The sequence below is a fragment of the Syngnathus acus genome, chromosome 13 (assembly GCF_901709675.1).
Source record: "Syngnathus acus chromosome 13, fSynAcu1.2, whole genome shotgun sequence".
Classification (NCBI taxonomy): Eukaryota; Metazoa; Chordata; class Actinopteri; order Syngnathiformes; family Syngnathidae; genus Syngnathus; species Syngnathus acus.
Window position 1 is genome coordinate 1,790,562 of NC_051098.1, and position 8,374 is coordinate 1,798,935.

Sequence of the window (8,374 nt, forward strand, 5' to 3'; positions counted from 1 at the left end):
AGAGAGGTATACGTACCTTTAAGGGGGGGGGGGTGATGGTTTCTGGGAGATCCCTCTGTTCCTATGGGTCCTCGCGCTTAGTCGTCTGATGTTTCCGATTGGTCCACTACGCCCAGCGTGTGTACTCTCGGACATCTTGGGTCAGGGAGGTCCGCCTAACCCTCATGATTCCTTCCTTCCTTCCTGCTAGTCTTTTCCGCTATGGAAGGCCGCCAGCATGTCAATTGAGTACAGCAGTGTTCTTCGGCTTACCAGAGCCGCAAAGGATTTTTGTCTGCCGCGAGGGATCCCTAATTTCCTAAGGACATTGAAGTTCTGCCTTGGCCATTTTCCACGGGCCCCCACAGGGAAACCCATGACCTCTATCTTGTTCCCGCCCATGGCCCCCAGGACCTGTTGTCTTATTGGTCGATAGTGAGCCACCTTTTCAGCTGCTGCCTGCCGTAAGGACTCTCCTCCCTCGTAGCGGATGATTACATCCAAAATCAGAACAGCTTCTTCTTTCTTCAACACCAAGTCTGGAATTCTGACCCCTATTCCAGGGGCCGTCACGCGTAGTTCTTTGGTCACTCTCCATCCCCACCGTTCTGCCTCAGTGGTCACCAGCTCGCATATCTTGTTATGGCGTTGTATCCTGCTACGCTTCACAGAAGCGCACTGGCCCAGAATGTGCGGACACGTCTCCAGTCCAACGTTGCAGCGCCTGCAGGTTGCTTCCACTCCAGTTCGGCCTCTCGCACGAAACTCCCGGGTGGGGTATACCCCAGCTCTCAGTGCGAGTGCGATCAGATAGTGTCTCTGACGAAATCTCACAGCTAGGGGTTCCGCAATCCACGTGTTACTGATCACATCATTACAGAACAGGTTGACACCCACACCCTGGACCTGCAAGGCCTCCCAAGCCAAATCTTCCGCACGCCGCCAGTTTGGGAGGGCTGGCACGCTTGCAACAGCAGCCGGGACGGCGCCCCCTGTGCCTAGTGTCGGCACTCCGTCCGGCTCTCCTCCTGCTGTGACCCACAGTTTTGTCCAGGCAGGCTTTTGTACTGCCTCAGTAGCCAGAGATCTCAACCACTTATCCGAAGACCAACAGAGTTTCCAGGTGCGCCTGACCTGTATTCTGGGAACAGTAACGGACAACTTAACGATGCCCAACCCGCTGTCGCGAGTCCGCGAATAGATGAAGCCCCCCGCTGTGGACGGATCGAGACGCAACCACCTCTTCACAGCCATCCGCACCTTCCCGTCGAGCCACCTCAACCTGGTCACAGAAACCTTGCCCACTACTGCCCCAAAAGAGACCCTCGGGAGTAAGAATGAGTTGCACACCGATACCTTCTGCGACGGCTTTAACGCCGACGCCGTGATCCTCTGCAGCCCCACACTCAGCTGCTCATCCAGCCCCTGAGACACAATTCCCTGCCACGGCACTATATTGGCCCCCAGATATCGGACCGACTCACCCGGAGTAACCATGTGTAACAGCTCCCCACACAGCCTCCATGCCACGCAGTCCTCTACCTTCGGACCCATCCAGATACCGTGGCACTTACGAGGCTGGACAGCCAGTCCCGTAAGCTGGCAAAAGACCTCCAGGATCATCAAATTCTTCTTCATTCCCTCCACCGAGCCACTCAACAGGACTAGATCATCGGCATAGGCCAGTGCGGCGATTCGGCGGTCGCCCCAGGCCAGGTGGCCTCCTTCGCGTTCGAGGCTATGGATGAGAGGGTCCATAGCGAGATTGAAGAGCAGAGGGGACATTGGGTCACCTTGCTTAACCCCAACCTTCATGGAGATGGGTCCGGAATAGGCGCCTCCGCAACCCACTCTGGTCGAGCAGCCCACATACGAGTGACGGATCACCTCGATTACACGTCTGTCTACGCCCAAGCTTCCCAATACATACAGGACATGATCATGAGAAACCGAGTCGAAAGCCTTCGCAAAGTCAATGAACACGACCGCCAGTGGCGCGCCCTCCGACCTCGAGCGCCCCATCACCCTGTCAAGAATCATGAGGTTCTCCTCGCAACCGCTCGCGCCGGCGACGAAACCACGCTGCCGGGGGCTAACGGGACAGGCTCGAGCCAGCCTCATCGTCATTATCCGCCCAAACAACCTCAATACGACTGACCCAATTGTCAAAGGCCTCCAGCCCGACACAGTACCCAGCTCAGTAGGGTCAGCCGACTTGGGTAGCAACCGGGTCTTGCACTCCTTGAAGACTTGGGGAACGACTCCGCGCACCATCCATGTCGTAAACAGCCTCGCCAGTTGCACACCGTCCGGGTCCCAGTCAAGAAGAGCCTGCTTCCTGATCCCGTCCGGGCCCGGCGCAGAGCAATTCCTCATCTTAGCCAAGTTAGACACCACTTCCGGCCCCAGGATCGGGTGGTAGAATGGTTCGTTGTCCGCGATCAGTCCCACCTCGAAGCCCTTCAGCCCGTAGAACGGCCTGACAGTCTCCCACTTACTCCTGAAGTGCCTATCCACCAGCTCTAGCGGCAAATTACACCTTTGGGGCGTCAGACCATCTAAGATCCGCCGTGCCAGCCCCTTCCTCGCCTCAGAATAGCCCTTTTGCTGGTGATAAAACACAGTTTTCTTTTGGGCGAGCCGCCTCTCCCAGCCTTTCATGTTTTGACTTCGCACTCTGGATCCCGCTGACCTTTCTGGCCATCCCACCTTGCCCCCAAGCGCCGTCATGACGTCAATAGCAGAAGACTCGATCAGATCAGGCTTCCGACCTGCTTCTCTGATTACATCGGCAGTGGCTCGGTGTTCCTCATCACCAGTGTCTAAGACCCCCAGAACTTTATTCTCCACCAGATCTGGAAGCGTCGATGGCGGGGACCATCTAGGGGGTAGCGCCCTGTCCGCTAGTGCCCGCCTTCTCGCACCCGACAAGCTGTCTGTCGAATCACAGCGCAGGGCCTTCCACTTACTCCTCACTTGCTCCTTAGTCTTGCCCGTATCCAGCAACCGGGAGACTATCTCGTTTTTCTTTCGATGGTCACCATGCTCCCTCATCAGTTCCTTCAGGCGTTCCACCTCCGCCACACTCCAGAGCTTCGTAGCATTCGGGACCCCCAAGACCAGGCTCCTTCTCCTTTCGGACCCGAACCATTCTTTTGTATGGGCGTGCCGCTTGTGTTGAGACACTCCAACAGCTGTCCGGAAACAGCGCCCACGGAGGTCACAGGCGACCCCTTGGTCGTCACTGTCCTTACGCATTCCCCCACACTTGGGGGCGTGGCACAGAATAGAATGGCTATTCTCACTTCGTTTATCACATTGGCGGCACGCATATTCGACGACTACGCCCGCGTGCCGGAACGCAAAATGCTGCTCCAGCCTGCGGACGCCACCCTTCCCCGCTTCACACAGTGGGCAGCTCGAGTCCAATCGGGGTAGATGCACCAAGATTCGTTCAGGGGCCCGCGCCACCGCTTGCCCCGGGGTTGACAGGTCAGTGTCTGCCTCACCCTCCGTCTCCATTCCATCGTCTGACTGAGCAAGTTGTGAGGAGTTTTCGCAACCGTGGCTTGTAGAAGTGACTACATGCCATTCGGGGACCCCGAACAATGCCTCCGGTGGTTGGTCCCCCTGGCCCCCGGAGAGGTTGATTCGTTGACCGTCCACGTGCCCAACCTCAAGCACGCCACGGGGAGGTCGCTCGAGCAGCAACAGCCCTTCTCCGAGCTGCGCCTCTGCCGATTTTGATAACCCAGAACGGCAATCCTGGGCGTTTTGTTTACTCGGAAACATGCCTTACGGCCATACTATACTAAGAGTGTATGACAAATATTGTTCCGCCTCCGTCAGGATTACTCCTCAGGACCACCTCCGAGCAGCGGCTCCGATCTCCTGGTTAGGTTGGATTGCGGCCATCACCTAGAACAATTAGCACACAGTTTAGAGAGATATACTTACCTTTAGAGTCTGGAAGGTCCCCTTGGTCCTTATGGTTCCCCACGCCTTCAGCCTTTGGCGTATCGGGCCTCACCGGCCCCCGCTCCTCAGCGCACGGGATGTGGCACACACTGCCTGCTCAGTGCGGCGCTTATGTCGTTTCGGACATCTTTGGGTCCAGCGGTTCTCATTGGTCTATCTCAATAGATGACATGGAACCCCGTCAATTCCTTCAAGTTTCGGCTTTGCAACCCCCCCATCCTTCCGGTCTCGCGCTGCGGCCAGGATGCGGAGTTGGATCGACACTGGTGGGAGCCGGGGGGTCGAAGGGGTTCCGGCGGCCCATCCGTGCTCAGCGCCGCTGTCACCCAGACGGGACTCTGTGCCCCGGCCGAGTCAGACTCGGTCGGTGCGGCCCGCTGCGGCCAGCTGGCAACTAGCTACGGAAGGGTACCGGCGCTCCCGACGAACCCGCCGGGGGGCTGGTGACTCATACGCTGCGTGTGGCGCTTATTGCTGCGACCGGGAGGGAAGCTGCACCCCGTCCGAGTCAGACTCGGTCGTTGCGGCCCCCCCGAGCCCGCACGCCTCACTCGGATGGTCATACGCCCCGGTGGCGCGATAGACGCCTCCCGCGACGCGGAGGTCGGGAAGGCGATGCGGATAGAGGTCGGGCAGAGTGGAACGGCTTCCCGTGGCGCCGTCGAGTTGGGCTAGGGTTTGAGAAACAGCATTCGCGGTAGACCGGCGCGGCCGGCGGACGCCCCCGTGGCGTACCGCAATCGGATCGCGCGCTCGGCCTCCGTTGATTTCCGCTAGGAGCATGATCCGGGGCGTCTCGGTCTCGCTGCCGTACGGTCGCGCCAAGGCCTGCGGGGGCAGCGCGTAGCGCGCGCTCTCGCGGCGGCCGAGGCGCTAGATTGCGACCCGCAAGTGGGGAGGAACCGTCCACCCAACGCCGGCGCGAGCCGGGGCCGGTGGGGGCCCTACCAAGGCGGGTCATGAGTGCCAGTCGGTAACCTGGACAAAACCAAACTCACCCACCCGTCACCTGTTTGCCCGTTATTGTACCCTTCGACTCAACGATTTCAATTACTATCACAACGCTTGTGTAATGTATCAGGTAATCTCAGACTCAAACCACAGATTAAAACAGCTCATTCCCATCTGTGTTCCCCAGGACACCCACAATACTAGACACAAACACCTCATTGTAGGTACAAAACGCAAATTAATGAGAACCAGTATGAGTGTGGTGTGCCGGGGACCATAGATTTGGAATGAGCTGAGCGACAGCCTCAAAATATCCCAATCTGTCTCCATATTCAAACATCAACTAAAACATCAACTGTTGAACTCTTACACATAATTATAATTTATGGGATCACAAACTGTATGTTAAATGTATATTGTTATGTTATGTTAAGTGCACGTTGTCATGTTAGTGTCATGTTATGTTAGGTTATGTTAAATGTCCGTTGCGTTACACGCAGCATGTTAAATGTATGTAAATGTCCTATGTGTATATCTATTATAATGATAGCTCACCAACAACTAACTCTGCGCAGAAGGCTCCTACCATAAGCTTTAGTTAGCTTCCACAGGAGACCTATTCACATGCCTAAAATTACATGTCCAGCAAGCTGTATACATGATCTGTGTGTGTGTGTGTGTGTGTGTGTGTGAAACAACGTAACTAACTAACTAACTAACTAACTAACTAACTAACTAACTAACTAACTAACTAACTAACAGATATCCGTTTTCAGTTTGGGTGTCACTTAGCCCCCTCTCCAGCTGGAGAGCACAAACTACAGCCGAATCGGCCAGCATGGGTTAGTTAATGTCAATAGCATAGAAATGTGTTTTTAATCTTGAATGCTTCTACTGAGGTAACAGCTCTGATATCTATGGGTAGGGCATTCCAAAGCTCTAGAGCCCGAATAGAGAATGTCATTGACAATGTTGACTTCTTTTTGGCCCTTGGGGTCACTAAAAGACCAACATGCTTGGTAGGCCGATTGAGCACTCCAAATTGTCCCTAGGTGTGAGTGCGAGTGCGTATGGTTGTTTGTCTCTGTGTGCCCTGCGATTGGCTGGCAACCGGTTCAGGGTGTCCCCCGCCTACTGCCCGTTGACGGCTGGGATAGGCTCCGGCACTCCCGCGACCCCCGTGGGGACTAAGCGGTTCAGAAAATGGATGGATGGATGGAAATTTTTTTAAATGAAAAAGATGCAAGCGCTCGCGTAAATATTCAGAATATGTTGGAATTGGAATGGCGTGAATCGGATGAACTGTGGAAGTCGTAGCAGGACAAAAAAGTGAGGAGAATAAATAAGAAGGTGAATGATGTAGAATAACATAAAAATAACATAATTTCTGCATCACGTGTTGAAAGAATTCCCTGGTGGTCTAGTGGTTAGGATTCGGCGCTCTCACCGCCGCGGCCCGGGTTCGATTCCCGGTCAGGGAACCTAACAGTTTTAGACCAGCTCAGTGGCCTAGTGGTAGAGTGTCCGCCCTGAGACTGGAAGGTTGTGGGTTCAAACCCCGGCCGGGTCATACCAAAGACTATAAAAATGGGACCCATTGCCTCCCTGCTTGGCATTCAGCATTAAGGGTTGGAGTTGGGGGGTTAAATCACCAACTGATTCCCGAGCGCGGCACCGCTGCTGCTCACTGCTCCCCTCTCCCCCAGGGGATGGATTAAAATCACACGGGGATGGGTTAAATGCAGAGGACAAATTTCACCGCACCCAGGTGTGTGTGTGACGATCATTGGGACTTTAATCTTTAATCTTAATCTTTAATTGGATGTATTTTAGCAATATTGAACGCAGTTCTAGTTATGTTCTTAATGTGTTTTTGAAATGAAAGTCAAGTTTATTTAGTATATGAAAGATCTTGGGTAACACAGAGATTCATTACAAAATCACTTTGGGTAATAATATATTTAAGATTTACAGACGTGTGCTAAAATAGGTGCTAATGATGAGCAGGGCTAATTGTAAACATCTTCAGGAGAAGGTGAATGATGTCAGGAATCGGGCAGTACAGCCAAATGCAGAGTGACACAGATTTATTTAACAAGGGGAAAAGGGAAGTGGAAGCGTAGGCTCGCAGCTGGGTGCAGCTTGTGCCACAGCACGGCAGATGATTCTGGAGAGCGGCGGCAACAAGGGGGGCTTGGCATGGAGCGCGGCAGAGCCAAGGAGCTGTGTCGGTGGAGAGCGCAGCGGGCAAAGCACGTAGCGGGGACGTGTGCTTACGTAGATCGTAGTCGAGGCCGAGCAAGGAGTCAGGGCGGGCGGCGAGCAGGACGTGGTCGAGATCAGGCAGCTGGCAAGACAAGACGGGTAACAGGCAGACCAGGTCGGCAACGGGAGTCAGACGGGACAAACGCATTGAGCTTACGAATAGCATCACGGGACGGACTGACAATCTGGAGTTGCGCTGGCTGCGCTGATATAGTCCGCTCAACAAGCCAGTGGCAGGTGACAGCGATCATGCTGATTGGAGGGGCGCGGACGAGCGGCAGGTGCCACAGGCACGTGACAGAACCCCCCATGTTAGGGTTGATAGATTAGTTTAATCCTATGATTATGTTGGAATGTAACCTTTAATAATTAACCAAACTTGTCCTGTCTTAACAAAGTAGTAAAACAAAGTGCTAAGATCCCTTGAACTGATTGACCAGCTGCAGAGGAAGCAATCAAAGTTGTTCTGTTTACACAACATCGTAAAACACCCCCTGCTCTGACTTGACCAGAGGCCAGGGGTTCACCCCCAACCTGCTTTTCTCAATACATATGCTCTTGCAAGAGGCCTAAGTCAGACTTCGTTCGAACATCGCTGTATGCACAGTGACGAACAAATCCTCCATTTGTAAGTGCTCAAAGGGCATACTGTCTCCCGTGTGGTTCTTGCAAATAAGTTAGCGTGAGCACCACTTTAACACCCCCCCAAAGGGACGGCCCCTGACGTCCCAAAAACATATAGACCACAAGTAAAAAACCCAGACCCCGCCACCGAACGGGCGGGGGGGGGGGGGGGGGGTACCGCAGACGCGCGTCAACACTAGTCCGAGTCAGACGAACACGTCGACCAAGCACCGTCATCAGGTGGCACCATTGCCCAGTCGCCCTCCTCTGGACGACTTCGAATGGTATGCCAGTCGGATTGCAACGCCTTCCCTGTCGGAGTGGAACCAGGCTGCGGACGTGGAAACGCCAGCCGAGAAGGAGACTGAACTGGCTGCGGCTGACGACGAGACCAGATCCGTGGCTGCAGCCTACAGGTGGAGGAAGCGGGGGGCCAAGAGGCAAGGGCATGGGCTGGAGGTAACGAGCGGGTCTGGGGCAGGGGCTTGCGACAGGTGGTTGGGGGCAAGCAAACCGTTCCCAATTGGATCCCTGCTAGGCGGGTGCTCCTGGCTCCCTTCCGGCAAGAGGCCACCCA

The 8,374-nt window shown here is 54.8% G+C and overlaps 1 non-coding gene across 1 annotated transcript; it reads left to right on the plus strand.

The window, feature by feature from the left end:
• Positions 1–6,317: 6,317 nt before the first annotated feature.
• trnae-cuc lies at positions 6,318–6,389 on the plus strand. The gene has a single exon. It is a non-coding gene; the product is annotated as a tRNA-Glu (tRNA).
• Positions 6,390–8,374: the final 1,985 nt, after the last annotated feature.